At 39.9% G+C, this 19,195-nt stretch overlaps 1 protein-coding gene across 1 annotated transcript in view; it reads right to left on the reverse strand.

Moving 5' to 3' along the window:
* GFRA1 (GDNF family receptor alpha 1) overlaps positions 1–19,195 on the reverse strand; it is a 146,374-nt gene that overhangs the window by 5,119 nt on the left and 122,060 nt on the right. The gene's annotated exons all lie outside the window — the stretch shown is intronic.

The raw sequence follows: 19,195 nt of genomic DNA on the forward strand, positions 1-19,195 counted from the left end.
CCACCCTCCCAGTGAAGAATTTCTTCCTAATATCTAATCTAAATCTGCCCTCCTTCAGTTTAAAACCATTACCCCTCGCCCTATCACTACCTGCCCTTGTAAAAAGTCCCTCCCCAGCTTTCTTGTAGGCTGCCTTTAGGTACTGGAAGGCTGCTGTAAGAACATTTAATGTCTTTTAAAATACATACCTGTAACTCAAATTCAGCTGTTTGTTTACACTGCATTCACTGATTATTATAGATGGAATATTATTAAATATAGGAATATTTTAGATAATCAAAGCCTAAAAAATGATCTGATATATCTTCGGCCATGTCTTATGAGAAGCATCCATCTGTTGCTATTATGGTGTGCTCTCCACACTGACTTAAGTAAGAAACATTTCTGGTGGCAGCATCATACAAAATGAAAGCAGCAGTGTGCACTCTGTCTAGCATCACACGGTGTTTAGTATTTCCATTGCTCAAGTGAACACGACTGGGCTGGGAGTTTTCTGCTTTTCTATAAGAGCAATAGCAATCTCCATGGTGCTGAAGATATTTTCAATAGATGGTGCTGTGGCTGATTTAAGTACTTCAGTGATTCTCAATATAATTTCTTTCTTCGTATATTCCAGAAACATAAACAGCACTCTTTTATAGGAGCTACCCGTGTTAAACGTACAATCAAGTCTTATAACAGAAGACTTGGATTTACACACCGAAACTACGGACTGCACTGAGCACGTCTGATACTTCCTGGAAGTTTTGTTGGACCTTGAATTTATTTCCTGCAAAAAATGAGGATGTGAATCTCACTGTGTTGCATTAATTTTGCACTGCAGAATTCCACTGGTTTTGGCAGAGATGGACTGGACTAAAGCTGATGTGAGGAAGTGCTGAGCATTCTGATTTTATACCCTCAGAAATTCAGTTCCATGTATGGCTATTTTATTTTATATCTGAGAGCCATTGGTGCTGCCTATGGATACAAAATAGTCTTTGACCTAATTACTGATTTTAGAATCCAAATGAAGGAACTGAAGTTCTCATTAGGAAGCACATTCCCTGCTTTTCATAATACTTTTACATTTATAAATAGATATATTAGAGACAACTGAAAAACTAAAACAGCTGGGATATAAGAGAAAGACAGCTTAGCTATAGTAAGAATGCATACTATATATATGTTGATAGTTTTCAAATATATGACAAAATAATAGCTCAATTCATTAATAAACACCCTCTGTGAAATCTCTCTCTTACATACCCTTTCTTCTAATTAGTACCATTAAAGTGGTTATGGTAAGCATAAATTTAACTATCCAAATGGAAAAGGAAATGCCTAGAAGTAAATTTGCTACAACAAGCCATACAGTGACGCCTCCCTGCTGTGTTTGCAGTGGTGGTGGTATTCACACAGGTTAGGAAACATCTTTTAATGGCAACTGGGTAGATATCAACTCCTAAATGGCTGGCTCCAAGGAGACAGGTAAAGGAGGAGAAACTGGATTTCAGTCCTGGTTTTCTTATATCCTAAACACCTATACTACATTGCGTTGGAATGTGAGGCTTCAGAGGAGGTATGGGTTGATGTTCAGATCTCAACAGTGTAAAGTCTAAGGACCGCACAAGCCTCATATTTCTTCGTCATTCAGTGCTAAATTTCCTAGTCCACACAAGCATCGGTCCATTGGAAACATTGTGCTTTGCTGCTTATGCCTGCTTTGGATTCATAACACTGTGCTAACTACAAGTCTACCCTTGGTAGTTTGTCTCAACACCAAAGTTAGAATTTATGTTCCTTCTGTACTGTGTTTCTCAAATGAGAAAAGATAAAAATATCATTATTTTGTCTATATGCAGTAAAGTCTTCCTTTACTTCATTCAGCCTGATAAACAATAGAGTGCAGCAGCTAAAACATATTTACCTTTGAGAACACTATTTTAAGGGTAAAATCAAGAGCTAGAAACAGAATCAACTTCAAAAAGCTTTTCAATCATTTTGATCAATATTCCCTGGCTTTCATTTGGAAGGTAATACTTCTTTGTATCCATATACTTATTGTAGTCATTCTTACATCAACAACACTTATTCACTTGCATCCTCTATTATAAAGTCCTCCTTTCTTAGAACTGAAAAGTAATTTTAATAATCATGCAGGCTTTTCTCTTATCAAAACAGGAATGACAATATCTCCCATTTAAAAATAAGCAAAAATGCAGCCTCTTTTGGTGGGGAGATGGTGAAGGGAAAGAAAAAACTATCATTTTGAGGATGAGATAAGACATTATATGCCAAGTTTCAAATTGGAAGAGTACATTCTTACTGTTGAGTTATAAACCTGTAAAAACAGGTTATAATGGAAATGCTGGCATAGGCTGCACTACTGTAATACAACAGTGCATCACTAAATCACAAGTAATAGAAAAAAACCTCCACACAACTATTTGTTGAAGAGAGTGCTATAGACAGTATGTGCCCTTTAATTACAACCTAAGGGGAAAATACTTCCTGCCCTACTCTTGGGCAGAAACGACTCTACCTGTGGCAGAACCGCTGTATTTTGTGCTACAGTGGTTCAACACCTTATCAGAGGTAAAAATCAGCGCTTGGAGGTTATGCTGATAGCCTTCGTGGAAAAACACCAAGACTGGGAGACATGCATTTGAATTATGAAGGATATCCTCAGTCATCGGATATGTACTTTATAACATCTTCCACTATCCTAAAAAATTAAACGATAGAAATGTGTGTCCATCACATACACCTGCAGACAATTCTGACAGGGATTATCTACGCCATCAACAAATTTGGGAAATGAGAGCTGGTCATTATGCATGATGCCAAAGATTCACTGCCAACCCCCATCTCAGGTATCCTACATGCCTAACATACAGGCAAGAAGGTACCTTCAAAGGTGCTAAAGTGCCTAATTCCACAGGAGTAAAACAGAACACACAAATGGCTAATGAGTCTGTATTCAAACTTGTATTTTTTTTTTTAATTTTAATATAAAGTTCTTATCTGGTGACAAAAAGATCTATGGGAATTCTGTCATTAAAAAACAAGCAGGGCTGGGCTGATAAAAGTAATAATTAAAAAAACTGAAAGAAAAGCAGCTTAAAATAACTGGTTAAACATATGGAAAGAGGTATGAGATTTTTCTGCTGAGGTGAAATAGCATTTGCTAATGACTTATACACTCAGCTGTGACATGCTGAGTTTTACATGACTGTAAAACAAAGTTATGTAAGATGGGTTGACACTCACCCTGGCTTCGCAGGGAACTATAATTCAGTAATGTGTGCTACTCTGACGAAGCTGCCCCCATACTGCCAACAACCTTGCACTCACTTAAGCTTTTATATTCTGTAAAAAATGAACATCTGCTTTTACAGAGAATCTTATCACTGTGGTAGCACAAGCAACAAATGATATGGGGAGATAATCATATTCATGCACCTCCTGATGAGCTTCAGTATCCTGTCCGTTAGTCACAGACCCCTTGTTTTGGTCTTTGCAACATTTAGCTTTTAATACTTGAACTAAAGTGTTGGACTGTGTCAAGGGCTGGTAAAGAAACCAAGTGCATGTCCAGAAAAGAAAAATCTCTCATGATCAGAAGCAAAATTTTACTTATTTCTTTCCTAAAAAGAAAGGCGAATCAGGAGCAGCAGGGGAGCTAGTGGTTTTCTGAAAGGAGAAAGGAATATTGCTCATAGAGGTATTTCTCTTCCAGAGGACTCTGTGGACCTTCATGTTTCCTTCTAATCCCAGTGCCTACTAGATGACTTCAATCATATGTTCTTGCTCTGACACACCCTAACCTAGTCTTCTCTTGCCCTGCACCTAATAACCATCATAAGATCCTCCCAAACCTAGTAATTCCCTGCTTCCCACTCCCCAAATCCCCCTTCCGCCATCCTTTGCAGACATTACAGTGCTGAATTTATTCCTAGAAGTGCTATCTTGCAGTTATGCAGCCAGTTTCTACAAATCATAGCACTACGTGGTTAGTAAATGCATTAAACACTGCAGTGGCATCTCACCAGGAGTCAGAACACACGTTATTTATGGCTTGTCATCCAGCAATATTTTTATATATCCACTACAGCATGCTTATCTGCATTACAGCAAGGAAAAGGTCTCTGACTGGGGACAGCTCCAGAGGTGAGCTTTAATTTGGAGGGAGGGGAGAGAAGAAGCACTTAAAGGGAAATAAATGCATTGGACCTGAATGCAAACAGGCACAGAGTGGGTGTCCGAACTCGGAAACCAGTCCCTTGCTGTTAGCTACACGTTTTGGTCCTTATGTGCTTTATGAAACATATTGCTTACATGTTACAGTGAGAGACAACAGAAGTTTCATTACGATAGGTATCTGTTATGTGGGTTGTTTCTTCAGCTAATTTTAATGAGTGTGCCTATGTCCTCTCCTGAGATGCCTGGTTAGTTATTGCCCATATTAACAAGCCTTTCTGAAGAAGAGGGACAAATCTCCCAGAATACATCCTTCAAATGACCATGCTTCTGAAGTAGCTACAAAAAATGAGGGTGCTTGTTCTTTTTGTTCTCTCGTGTTGATTAGAGAGATTTACTATTCAACTAACCTGTTTTTCGAACAGCAGGCTACAAACAATAAGCAGAGAAATATACAGACTGTAAAAATGCAATCAGTTTAACTCTTCTGTGCTCACTAAGCGGTATGTGCATCTATCACAATTGTCAATAGTATTTTCTTATTAGCACAGTAGTACTATGCCACGCTGGAGTATAAATTACTCGCAACAGGGCAGATTAGCAAAGTGTGGGTCAGAAACACAGGCCACTAAAATAAGGATCCAATTCAGCACAGAGCAGTTTTGAAACCCATACCGTACAGCCAGAGTGCAAAGCTATTGAAACTATAAAAACAATCAACTTTGCGCAATCCTATAAAAAAGAAGTCGGATCTTTTTTTCTGCTTCTTTTTTTTTTGTTTTTCCTCTGCTAAATCAGCCCTCAAGATGCAAGTTTGGGGCATGAAATTATCGGTCATCATTCTGCATAAAAGCACTACAGTTCTGTCATCCCACTTTGTAGAGTGAAGAAAGTATCTTTTAAAACCCAGCATTACCAAGACACTGCTGGCACTAGCCTCCAAAGCTATGTAGATAACACCCAGCACAGTAAGAATCAAATCACAAGTTTTTTTCAGCTGGGAGACATTAAAGAAAGCAAACCAATTATCCCCTTGTGCCCAAATACGCACCGGGGAAACACACACAGAGTTTCACAGGCTGCAGTGCAGCGCAATGAACGGTTTATCAGCCAGTCCCTTCAGATCCCGTCACCTCCCAGCACCAAGCTCCTGACCCCCATAGCTTTGTACCTCTCCTAAAATCACACAGTTTGTCCCCATTCTCCTACGGGGCTCTTGTCTTGCTTTCCCCTGCAGCTTTGCCCCAGCTGGGCAGGGTGGCAGACCCCAGGCAGTCCTGAGCACTGCAGGACGCCCCGAGTGCCTTCGGGCCCAGCCACCCTCTGGTTTCCCAGTTCAAGCATTCAGAAATCATGGGTCAGGCCCCATCCAAAACCAGCAGACAGCTGCTCAGTGGCCTACACCACGCAGTGACAGGCCTACCTTCACAAAACTCTGGCTTTCTTAAGGGAACACACATTGCATATAAAAAGTCCCCTTATCCCTCAACATCAGTAGCTTGTTGCTCGTTTTGAGTACTTAAGCATCCGAAACAAGGCACAGAGGGACTACCTCAAAGCAGGGAGGTTCATTTTCTGATCAGGAAAGGCAAAAAGGGATGATGGGTCTCCTGAGAACATTTCCAAGCATTCCTTCAGGAGGAAAGGGCGTTGAAAAGAAATCTTCACCCCAGGGCAGGCACGAGGAATCCATCCTGTGGGAAGAGGGGCTGGGCCACATGTAGGTCCCTGTTCTGCTAAAGCCACCTTTCCAGCTCTTTAGTCACCAAGTAGGGAGCACTGCCCAGCCTCTTCTGGACAGGGCCAGGTGGGTTGGAGATGGTGTCTCTTCCTCAGACCACTGGGTAACGATGGATCAAATTAGCTCTGCTCTAAGAGGTGTCCAGTGCAGACACTTGGGTCTCTTGATTAGCTGTCGCTAGAAACATAGTTGGCAGCAGACAAGACTTTAGAAATCTGAGAAACAGGCCTATTAGTCGATAAAGTTCAATACAGGTAGAGGAAAATCTCCTCCCTCCAACCTCTTCAGTCTTAAAATTGTAAGAAAATTTGACTGGGAGGGGTGGGGGAGGGGGTGAGTAATCTTCCCAAACAAGCAGAAACAAGGGTGGAAAGAAGGAAAGTTGACCCGTGCCATATGAATTACTGCTGGACCAGTCCCAGATCCTAATGTTAGTAAAGATGAGACCCAATTAAGCCCCAACTCTCACTGCATTTATATGGCAGGGACAATATGGCACAAAAACTGCCTAACAGCAATCTTAAAAGTTTTATAAAAAACAGATCCTATCAGAAACACCAAACTGATCAAACAGCTTACAAGGACCAGACACAGAGATCTTCAAATATTTATTTCAAGCAATTAGTTTCCCAGTGAGCACAGCACAAAATATGACACCCAGCCAAGACAACTGAACTGACTGACTTACCTTTCATGGCAGTACAGTAACTTGCTTACAATTTTGTTTTCGTGTTCAGTCATTCATTTATCTGAGTACAATGAATTTCCATAGTCCTAGATTCTTCCTTCCTATTTTTAGGAGATATTATGCAATTCTCCTAATATGGTCTTTTTATGGATTTGCCTTAAGCAAATATTTTTGCATTAAGAAGGGCAGAGGAGAAAACAGAATACTAAAAAGCATAGATGGAGTAAGTTTTGTTAGGTTAATATCTCAGTGGCTTAGGCTGCCTAGGTTTTCTTTTTTTTTTTTTTTTTTTTCCTCTAGTTATAAAACTGAACAGTCATGTAATCCGAAGTCCAGTTGTTTGGGATTTGGTTATTAAAAACCATTTCCCTAGTGATTCATGGCAGCTATCAACCCAGTGCCATACATAGCAGTTACAGGTAGCATTTGGCTGTTGCGCACCGAACAGCATTTAAAGAAAAGCAGCGTGAACACAGAGCCATTACAATCCCACTTAAAAGACATACTCAGCTTTTAATTTTGAACAAAGGCAAGCCACTGAAGAACTACAGATCCCGCAACACTTCCCCAGGCTGGAGTGTGTGCCCGTGCGTGTCCAAATATGCAAACAAAGTTGTTCTGTTTGGCAGCCGGCGAAGTACCTACCTCCCCTATTAGACTGGGCTACGTGGTGCGCTGGAGTGTGGTGTAAACACTCCTGAGCAGCTGTCAGCCACGGCTACTAGGGGACTAAAAGCAGCTCAGCCAGAACAGCCCAGGCCCGCGTTGCACTAATGAGCCTTGAAAAGAGGCACCATCCTAATGCAGCTCCAGTGCCTCTACACCGTATCTCCCACCTCCCAGTGTGCCTTGGCTGGAGGGCGGCTGCGACGTGCTGCTCTGCGCTAGGCAGGCAAGTTCTCCTTCACGCCGAGGAGACGACGGGACGGTGTGGGGCTGTGACTCTCTGCTAAGAACAACTTGGGAGCCTCCGAAGCTGAAAGCGGAGCTGCAGGGAGAGGGCTCAGTAGGGATGCTCACCGCATCGGTCGGCCTCATGAGACATCCAGCTCCCAGCTGTCAGTAGGTGGAAGAGATTAAGAAAACAAGGTCACGCGTTGCCTCTGCGCTCGGGCAGCAGGACCAGGGGTGGTGTCCTCTGGTTCTGCAGCTGGAAGGAAAGATCAGGCAAGCTTGCTTGAACACCAGTCTGCACGAGGCCTTGAGCGCTGAGCATTACAGGAAGCTTCCGTTCATGCTATGCCAACCTTAAGCAACTGATATTATTGCTGGTTTCTTGAGCACTGCATTCACTCATAAATTTTAAAAGGGAAGGGAAGAGAATGACCACGAACATCTGCTTTTGGTTAAATGACTAAAAACGTTCAAGACTTTTCCCTCTGTTGACCATACGCGTATGCGTGTGTGTTGCGAGTCCTGGCAAGGTTACGCCCAGAAGGAAAACACAGAAAGCCTTAAAAGGGTTTTGAAAACACTTCAGATAAAAAGCGACTTTGCTGTAATTACAGGGAGGCAAAAGCAAAGGCTGCAGATACTAAAGTGATCTTGCATGGAAAGGTAGAAGACACTAGCCGCTTAGCTGAGCACCCATCATACAGCTATGGCCTCCCCGCCTCAGTTTTGTTTGCGCATTTTAAGCCCAATTTATTAGTTTCCTTACATCCACAGGTATGTGGCTATGCCTGTACCCAAGTATCACTAAATCATGACATGATTTAGAGACTGGTTTTTTTCCTTTTAAAGTAATTCCATCTTGAACAGCTGTGATTTGGACTAATGGGTGAATTTTGCATTTTTGGCACAATCTGCTCTCCAGAAGTACCACTGAAATAAAAATTTAAAGCATTTTCTCCCTGTTCCTCTAATCCTGTGGCTGAATTCTGCAGGTGCACAGATGTATCCTCAGAACTGGCAGGGCTGAAATTTTAGTGAACTTGCTGCAGTACTTGCCTCAGTATCCATGTTCCTTTCTGGCACTGAAAATACCATTCAGAATAAAAATATCAGAGAGGTTTTCTTAAAATAATGCTGTTCAAATTTACCAAGGTGAGTCGATAACAAAACAAATTAGGGCATACTGTGGTTTTGAAAGGCAGTTATTCCCCAATAATTCAGCCAGAGCCGCACACATAACATGAAGAATTTCACCCAAATAGTTAATGTTTTGGCAAAGTTCAAAGTCACTGAACACATGATTTTTATACTGCGAAATGTAAGACAACTTCAAGCATAGCTTCTATCTGTGTCTATAATAATCTGTTTTTATTTTCATTAGAATATATGCCTTTATACTTTTGTAGAAAGGCATTCAAGATCATTGTTAGTATTCCTGATTAATAAATTCTGACGGCATTTTAATCTCTAAAAGTGAATTAATATCACACAATTTTGATTGTTGGCATTGTATTTTCTACAACAAGCATAAGTTTCAATGGATTTGTGTCATGACTGAAAAAAAATAAACATTCAGTTGGTCTTGTCCAGAGATCTCCATTAGCTAAGCTAGACTTTGGCTTGTCCTGTCAGCTTCCTAAACGTTATTAAAAGACCCTTGCAGCACAGATATTAAAACTCAATACTTGCGAGAGACTTTGATGTAGCATCCTACATTCAATCTTCCCCTGTTGAAGTGAGTGAAGGAGAGAAAAATCATCCCTTCTCAAAAATACTAGGAGTGAAATCCTAACACTAATTCTCTTTAATGGGCTATACTATAGTGGACTACACTTTAATGGATGATATTATAGTGGCCTTCTTCATATCCATTACTTACACATGAACGATGCTCTCACACACAACAGTTACACTGTAGTTAATGAAGCTATTCAAATAAGCAGAGAAACTCTCATGTAAGAGGAGTCTGCAGAATCATGACCTTATTTGAAAGGTGCCTTATTCTTTACTGCCTTGATCCCACCGCATCAACGGGAATTCTTCCACTGGCCAGGCAGCAGCAAGTGAAAATGAAAAGTAACTTCCTAATATCTTCTGTATATATGGCCTCAAATTTGCGCTCAGTTAGAAAGTACTGAGAAATCTTTTCAATCACTGAAACAATTTCTTAGACACAAAAATTATTGGCAATGTTAGACATTTAGTAACTATAACCCTATTAAAACAAATCTGAGCCTATAATAACCAGATTAAGCAAATAATTATCAGATTATGCAAGACTTTATTCACAGGATATGATCCTGCTTTGTTTCATCACATAAATCATTCACAGAGGGACAGAAGGCTTACATTTATGTTTACATTTAATAAACCAGAAAAAATACAAATAGATGAATGCTAATAATGCAAGTAATGGAGATGAACAGGATCACTTTGGGTACATTGTGTAAGGTTTCCATACTAAACTGGAAGAAGCTTTTGAAGATTTATTGTGACTAGTTTGCCTACTTTTTGAAGTATTATGCTGTGGCAGACTGGATAGTTCAGGGGATTATTAATGGGATATACAGACTTATATTCCAAGGTAACTAGTTTAATCTAGCTCAGGTCAATACTGACAACTATTCTGTAGTATTTTTGAAATGAGGAGGCGGTTCTGGAGCACTTCTTCTCTTACGAGGACAGGTTCAATGCACAAAAGTGGCACTAATTTGCACCTCAGGCAGTGCACTTCATCAAAGGGACTGAGGAATTAATGGGATATAGGTTTATAACATCACAAAGCACTCAGGATATTTCCCCATGCCCTTCATTTCCCTTTCTGTGAGATGAGCTGCTCTGTTAAAAAGGGACAGTCCTCCTGTATCTTCAGATTTTTCTAATTCCATTGCAAACCCTACAGGAAAAATCTTGAAGGTGCCCTATGCTACCAAATTTTAACATCCTTTAGTGGGACTCCAGAGAGGGATTAGAAGGTTTCACCTAGAAAAACATCTTGAGAGTGCTATCTGAAGAGAATCGTGATTGATGATGGTTGGCAGCAAATATTTCCCCGAGTGCAGAACAGTTTTATTAATAGTTCTGGACTGAGCTGAGGCAAGTAGAAAACAGACCAAGTGAGGGGTGTTTTTTGTGATCTACCTACTCAGATGCATCTAATACTCACAAGCATCAGCTTTGTCTTACTAGCAAGTCTCAGCGTCAATAAGTTGTCATCAAGTTTCCAAGAGAGGAAGCATTGCAAAAAAATACGTCCGAGTGTGTGTTGACTACAACAACAGTATGGCTTCTTGTGTTACTCCTACCTCCAGACCAGTGGGTGGAAAGTCAGAACTAAGACAGCATTACTAGAGATGAGGGATGAATATAATGCAGCTGCACCTCCTGTATATTAACATATGTATATTGTATATGCAGGCTGCATATGCACACCAGCACTGATACTGCACTAGTGTATTGAGCTGTCCCAGTGAGATGTGAATTTAATGGGTTGAAGAGATGCCATGTTCAGTGGCCAAGATGGGATTAGCCTCTCTAGTATTTGAGAACAGCATCCTTAAAAGGGATCTGGGATATCACTATGCTGGTCACACTCAGTGACCACATGAACAGCATGGGACGTCGCATTTCTGATATGCTGTGCATGGATGAATGTAATTGCACTACAACAGGCTTTGTACATAACAAAGGGCAGCAGATGATGAATGAGGACTTGCAGAGCATATATGAGCAGATGCGTCTCACTGGCTTGGAGATTATTTGGAGCTGCAGCTTTGCCAGTTGCTCTCTTTAAATGTTCATGAAACACCAGAGTCCAGTCCCCTATTACACTAACATGAGCCAGCGAGACTTGTATTTTAGGGGCTGTCCCTGTGATATGGACCCAGGTCATCGAGTTCACCTCCCCAAGAGCAGAGCTCTCTCACTAAGGGCACTTACCAAAGAGTTGTACTGCTACTAAATACAATATTGTATCTGAGCCATCAGCCTGAAGGTGAAAAGCCTCCGCTTAATTAATGATTCCCAAGTATCCTCATTAAGCTGTTCTCTGGGTATAGACCGGGTGTGTTTTTTATCTCAACCTGTTCAGTTGTGCCTATAACAATCTGAATTTCTCATCTGCAAATAACCGTGACTGAATCCTTAGGAATAATCAGGAAATCTTAATCAAAAGTAATAAGGGTTAGGCCAACTCTTGATGAGAGCATGATTCTGCAAATAGTTGCACGAATTTGTCAAACTAATTAAGTTCAAAATCAGTAAGAAAAAAGGGACAATTTTTCCTTCTGAATTTGCATTTGACTTCTGAAATTGTATACAGGCAGTTAGTTCCCTGCAAGAACAGATCCCTAAATTTGCCCTCAGAACCAGATAATTACAGTGCGTATGTGATTGAAGCGTGCAGAATAGCATACTGACATAGAATTCATTATATAATGGTCTTCAAGAATTTAACGCAGATCCATGCAACTGTTAATGCACTACTTTTTCTAGAGGAGGGAAAGCCACTGTGAAAAACGTACTAAACACTGTTGGTCAGAAAAGTTCTGATCAAGCCACTTTTTTACATTTGTGCAGACACAAATTTAGGAACAGGTTTTCATGGATACTTGTAACTGCTTTGCTTTCATCCATGCACACTTAATTTATATGACCACTTATCCAACTCTCTGCACAAATTAGGTACTTATGACTCCAGGTAGCCATTTAGATCCTACCTGGTCTTAACTGCAATGTACATAACAAATCTGAATGCACACATTTCAAATCTGAGCATGAATTCAGTACATCCAAATGTTTATGTGCATGTGGTAATGCATATCTAGCCTTGAATTAGAGGCAACTTGAGGCTTCTGAAAATGTCAATCTGGAAAAATAAAGTCGCACCATGTAATGCAGTATTTAGTAAATTACTGCCCTGAATACTTAATTCTGTTTTAAGAAAGACATGAGGGAGGATAATCCTGTAATTCTTTAGGACACATGCTGAGTGAACCTATGAAAAAATATCCTCCATTATGCACAACAGTCAGTCTGTTTACTTGTGTCTCACAGAAAGAGCTAGGCATGCAGGAGAGCTTAACCTGCGGTGGGAATATTAGGCCGAGTCCACTGGTTAGAACTATAATTTGGTGTGAAATAGTTAGGCTTTCCTCCAAAGTACAGACTAAAAGAAATGTTTTGAACTCCTATTGATTTCGAAGGCAAGGAACTGAAATGGGTGTCAGTGTCTCATGTTCTGGAACTCAATAGCAAGTTGAAAAATGCTGTAGAGTAGAAGGTTTGAGAATAACGCAGAAATCTATTATTCAGGTAAGACAGCTGATTAGGAGTCATAGTGATAAAAAGTAAGTAGGAGATAAAGGGTGTGATTTATTTCCAGTATTTGATTACTAATGTACAGTGAAGACTAAAAGTAAAACGAGCAGACAGGTTAAAAGCAGAACAAAAATATAGTTATGTTCAGATGTTTTGTTTTCATTAATGTTTTTTTATTAAGAGTATATGTTAGCCAATTTGGTTACAAGACTGTGTTTCATTTTCTGTCCTATAAACTTGGTTTGACTACTTGAAAAATTTAGGCATGCTATGGAAAAGGTTCTGAATTTTAGCTCTTCAACAGTATACTATTTTTGCAGCTATGCTGCCTTGTCACCAATGTATGATTTAGAATGATTACTTATTATTGTATTCTAATTTCCATTGGGCTTTTCTATATTTCATTTGCTGCTGGTTACAAGGAAGAAACTATTCCTAAAAAAATCTTCATTATTACTGAAATGCTTTTGATCATATCTGCCACACAATAGCTGTGAGCCTGGGTAGTGGTTTTTTTAAGAACATTAGTTTATGGTTTACATAGAAATATCAAAGAATGATGTATACATATGTAAGGAGTAACTGATAATTACAATGTACACTTAAGGATAATTGTAATTTACACAGCTGTGGAGTTATTCCATTTTTACGAGTATATAAAGAAAAGCAGAATTTGATTAGGTCGTGCGATTGCGTCTTTATACTCAAAGGACTTTATATGCATAAACAATGTACTCGGGTTTGCTGTTGACAGAGGAAGGCAATGTATCCTCTTTACTCAAGGATAAGGAAGCAGGGTTGCCTCAGACATTTTTCCCAAGTCAAAATACAGACCTGCTCCAATCTCTTAACTACGCCCTAGTATGGCCATAATGCCCAGCGCCTTCCCTTTCCGCCTTCCCCTTCTTCCAAGGCAGCCAAGCCAGTGATGGCATGGTGACTCCTCCTGTGCCATATGGGCTCTGCATCCCTCCAGCTCAGTCTTGTGCAGTCTTTTTTGCCCTGAATCTGCACTTAGCCATGACATCATTACAGGGAATATGGAAAAATGTATACTGATAATTTCATACCAGAATAAGTCTGTGAGGCAGTTGAGGGCCCAGATTACAGAATGGATCTGCAAGAAGAAAGGACAAAAAAAAAAAAAAAAAAAAAGAGGAAGGGACAGATAGGAAAAGGATCTAATAAAGACTAATGGCTAACTGGAAGTGAGGTTGCAACATGGTGTAGAAATGCCAGTAAATTGAGACTAATAGTCTAACAACTCACATCACATAAATAGGCAGAACTAGTCTTGGTTATCGTTTCCTGAAGGGGAACTTTCCTCCATGATAAAATAGTGTATTTCTTGAATTTCTATTATTTCCAATAGGGAGGGTTTCCAAGAGTACAGGAAGGTATTTAAAAAGGATCTTTGTGTTTAGAGCTGGTATCCATGTATGAGTTTAAGGGAATCGATCTCTCTAAAAGCAGTGTGATTTTCTTTGCTGGTACTGCAGAGATGTTTAGACCTCCAGAGGAAAGGTTACAGTTCTGTGCTAGGTAAAGTAATGTTGCCATGAGACCGAGTGTAAGAGGACGAACAAAGCTGCCACATCCACTTCCACAATTGGCATGTTCTGCAAGGTGCGTAAAAGGAGAGAATATGGTAAATGCCTTCAATCCCATTTTCATCCAGTGGGTAACATCAGCTTATCCTTCCTATTTTTCTGAGCATTGGAGTACTCAAATTCATACACCTTCCTCACATGCTTTAACTCTACTATATTCTTCATAATGATGCAGCTAAAACCAGAAACAAAGCAATGTGAACACTTGAAACGACTAAGAAATAGATAAGAAAGCATGTGCACAAGGCTCCTGAGGCTTGTGGAGAATGCTATTTCCCTGAAAGCTGCTCAGGACCTACCACAACAGGGCAGTGGCTTCTGTATATTACCCATTTCTTATCTTCTTTAAAATTATTTTGCACTGAAAATAAATCACAGCGAGCTGTAAGCATAAGAAAGTGAACTTTAATGGACACTTTACTGTAGCAGTAGAAAAAAAATGGTCAACTACTTGTCCCAAAAAACAGCACAGGTTTGGTGTGCTCTACGAAATAGATAGCTAATCTATCCAAACAACCTGTTGATCATTAAGAGGTGCAAAAATGTCCTGAAGTGTCTGCAACAAGCAGACTGCAAGAGCCAACAGCAGGGTGACAGCAAATCAGAGAATCATAGTGGAATCTGAATGCAGTAGTCATCCATGAGCTCTTCTCTACCCACTCATACACCCAAGGACTCATAAAAATACCTGGGAACAAAGATTTTGGGGAAAAGACTCTGGGGCGGGCAGCCTCACAACCCTACTCCAGGATCTGGGAACATGTCTCCAGCCTCTGGGGATTTCAGGGAGCAGGACAAGAAACGAGGCAAACGCCATGACCCTGCAGCAGGACTGTGCACAATGCATCAGGGTCCCTCTCTGGCAGTGAGCCTTCTCCCCCCTGGAACGAGGAGGTTGTGCAACAAATTGCTACTCTGCTCCCAAATTCTCACCCTTCAGCACCATCCCCCCCAAGACGGAGAAGGGATGTAATTTGTAAAAGTGTATGCATCTGTGATTAAAATGCTTCGCTATCCAAAATTATTTAGCCTCCACACTGTCATTTGTCCTAAACTGTCACACTACAAAACAAAACCATCAATACCTGCTTCAATAACAGTGTTTAAAAATACATTTCAATTATAAAAGTCTTGTGAAATCCTTTTGCTTGCCTAGCAAATAACAATTTTTTCAAAAATGGCAGAATTGATAAAGATTTTATTTGTGAAAGTTGATCCATCCTGGCAACTGCCGAGCTATTTTCATACTTGAGAAAGATATGTCTTTGTATTGACAACTGTAGCAATTATCTGAGATAGTACCGGTCTTTTACTTTGGTTTTCCTCATGTATCTCTGTGGATATACTTTTTGAGGATAACAGAGTGCATTAACATAGTTTATAATAGTAAAATATTTATTGTTTCTAGAGCACTCAAATACACTATGTGGTTTTCAGAATAAATGAAGGCTATGAGGTGATATCTTAGCTTCACTGAAGTTAACTGCAATTCATTGGGTTTTTAAGGTCAGGAGTACCTTTTCATTATAAGCCTGTGGAATAGCTAGTATGATGGGATTCTGTAGGACTCCTACAAGCTATTCCAGTTAAAATAAAAAAATACTAATGATTTCAATGATTCTATTCTTGTTCTCCCTTCCATTAAAAACCTGGTGGCACCACCACTTTTGCCTGTACTTGCTTTGCAACAGGGTCAGCCCGCTGCCATAACCAGAGTTCCTTTCACTTGAACAAGTATAAATGGAAGCAGAGTCATGGCTAAGACCTAATATTTGCTAACAGCAAACAATATGTCTTAAACAAAGCACTTTGTCAAGTCCCATAAATGCACAATATATTATGAACTATACTTCCAAAGACAATATGATTAAACATCTACCATCGCAATGCAATGACCTAGAATTTTTATTAGTAGTAGTTATGCCTTAAAATCAAATTATAATACAGTACTCCATTTTATGGCTGCTTTTTGCAGGCTGTAGTGAGTTATCTGTTTTAAAAGGGAAAGACATGATGGACTAGATATTTGATTGAGAACTAAAGTTGGCTGGCATTAGGAATACCTTTAATATGATGAAGAACCACATAAAGTAATAACATGGGCTATGAATAGTTTGATTTGGCTTATCTGATGTGATCCTATTTTCTGATTCCAGTTTATTCCAGCACTTTGTATTTTTGTGGGTACTCCTGTAAGAGGATACTGATGTGAAACGTAGAAACAACAGTGGCTTAGGGGAACACTGCAAATGCTACATCTGCTTTTAGTAGCAATAATTTGCAAAATTCCTTCTGAGGATAAGAACTATAATCTGTCCAAAGAAATTTCAATTTTCTGTAAAGGTGTGTAGTACATTTTAATAAAGTTGTATTTTTGTAAGTCATTAAATTGGTTTTTAGTAACCTCATACTCATTTTCAATTGAACAATTATTAAACTATAAAACAAAATTGCATGATTCCTAAAGCTGTAGCCTGGAGTTTTACAGTCTGCTATAAAGCGCTGTATTATTATAATACACTAAAGATGCTCAGACTATTAAAACTTTTTTTTTAAATGAACTGTAAAATATTTTATCATTGATGAAATAATTCTGAAGTATTATGCTCTCCAGCAGTATACATGCACAATACTTCAGTATAATGAAAAGCATACTAATCAAAAAACCATAATTTAAACTGTAATTCTAATATGCAAAATAAACCATTTTGCTGCCTTTTGGAAACAGAAGTTTATTACAGCCGAATTCCAACACTAAAAATGTTTCATCAGAGTACTGATCATTGAATATAAGGTCCAGTCTTACAGAGAGCTCTACATGCCAAAGAGACTGAGCGTTAATCATTGTACATGTGTGTAGCTCTGATGATAACAATAGAGACGTGCTGACTTACACTGTCGGAGAATTTTAGCCTGTATTTTACTCCACAAATCGTGACTGATCCTGCAATGGAGCCCAATGTTCGACTAAGAAGTTCAACCAAGGCTGGTAAATGAGAACAATTTTCTACTGACTACTGATTGCTGATGTCTCATAGCAACACTGACACTAATATGATATTTCTAAGCCTAAAGGGTATGATACTTGGCTACATCCTCAAACTGTTCCTTTAATGTTCAAAAGAGAGGCAAAAGTGTCTCTGTACTTAGAAATTAATCAGCTCTATTAATCTGATCTTCAACTTCAGCAGGATTTCAACAAGCTTGAAAATGATCTATCTTGTGTGGTCCTGAAATTCTTTGGCAAAGACAGTGAAGAACCCGAGCACAACCTTGCTCCGAGTGGGAGCAGTCTACGTGATCATACCACTAGTGCAGATGTATGTATGCACGTTCACCGCAAAGCAGCCTTTTGGCACTGAGGTCCACTGTTTGCACAGTAATGCAGGCGGACTGCTGACCACTTCCCTGCCTGGGAACACCAAGACTGCCATACAGCCTCAAAACTCAAACCTGTCCCTCGCTCGTGGTGACCTCACCTTCTCTGGCTCTGTCTGAAAGGTGCAAGAGTCATGTAGTAAATGAATACAGTCTCAGGGAATTTTTTATATCTGCATTTTTTGAGGACAGCATGGTGCTGAAGCAAACAAGGATTAACTTCACTTGAAATCAATGCCAATGAAATCAATGGACAAAGCAGTCTCCGTTTTGGTAAAACACAGAATTTTCTTAGGTGCTCCCCAAATTAGAAGTATAAGATTAAAGATGAAACTCTAAATTACCCCTGGCTGTCAGATTTTAATCTGAACATGCAAAGCACACAAGACTTCTTCAGGTACAACAGGATTGCTACTGAAGCAAATTAAAGATGCTGCTTTTTCAGAAGAAAAGCTGCCAATAGGTGTTCTCTAAATCACTTGTACCACCAGGCTGACCCCATTATATCAGCTAATCCTGGAAACACAGGAGGTAAATTTAAATCTTTTCAAATGAAACAGTCAATATTCTTTTTTCTTTTTTTTATTTATTTTGTTCTGGCACAGCATTGAGAGTTTTGTATTCCTGTCCATCTTTTGCCCCAGACTACAACTTTCTGTGTGGTTGCAATGCCTGGAGGAAGAGGTCCAAGTATGGCTTCTCCCAAAGGACAGAGCAGGCGGGGCATTTGAAAGGACAGTGCTTGTTTTTCACAAAATGATAAAGAAACAGAAAGATCACAGGCTGTGTGAAGGGATGGGGGAAAGAGGGTGCCAGGCATATGGGAGAGTTAATGCTGATGCTCAGGGGATAAATCAAGTTCCCGTTGTCTCTCTGCCAGCGTACCGTCTCAGCCGTTGTACTATCCCCTCATCACCAACACACCTACATGCTGCCCGTGTTTCCTGCGTATCTTCACCCACCACCCAATTACCAGTCCATGAAGCTCCACACCTGCTGTGCCCTGATCCTCAGAACACTACACTGAAGCTTTTAACCCTCTCCAAACACCTACACAATACTTTACAATAATACTATTTAGCGCACGGGAAGCAACATTAAATAATTATAGACAGTACTTCAAACACCGGATTAGCAGTTCCTCACACAGTGCTGAAGATCCGCAACAGATAGACCTACAGCTGAAAAGCACAGTCATTTTCAGTCTGTGAGTCACGTTTAAGTCCTGTCTCCTCAGAGAATCACAAGCCCTGTCTACGGGTTTTGTCCTAAGACTCGCCATAATAGGTGTTTTTTAAAATCCCAAGTATATGCAGAATTATGTGAATTTGTGGAAGAACAGCTTGCAATATGACCCACGTCTGTTCTAAACACTCACTAATC

The sequence above is a fragment of the Accipiter gentilis genome, chromosome 9 (genome assembly GCF_929443795.1).
Source record: "Accipiter gentilis chromosome 9, bAccGen1.1, whole genome shotgun sequence".
In the NCBI taxonomy this organism is placed as follows: Eukaryota; Metazoa; Chordata; class Aves; order Accipitriformes; family Accipitridae; genus Astur; species Astur gentilis.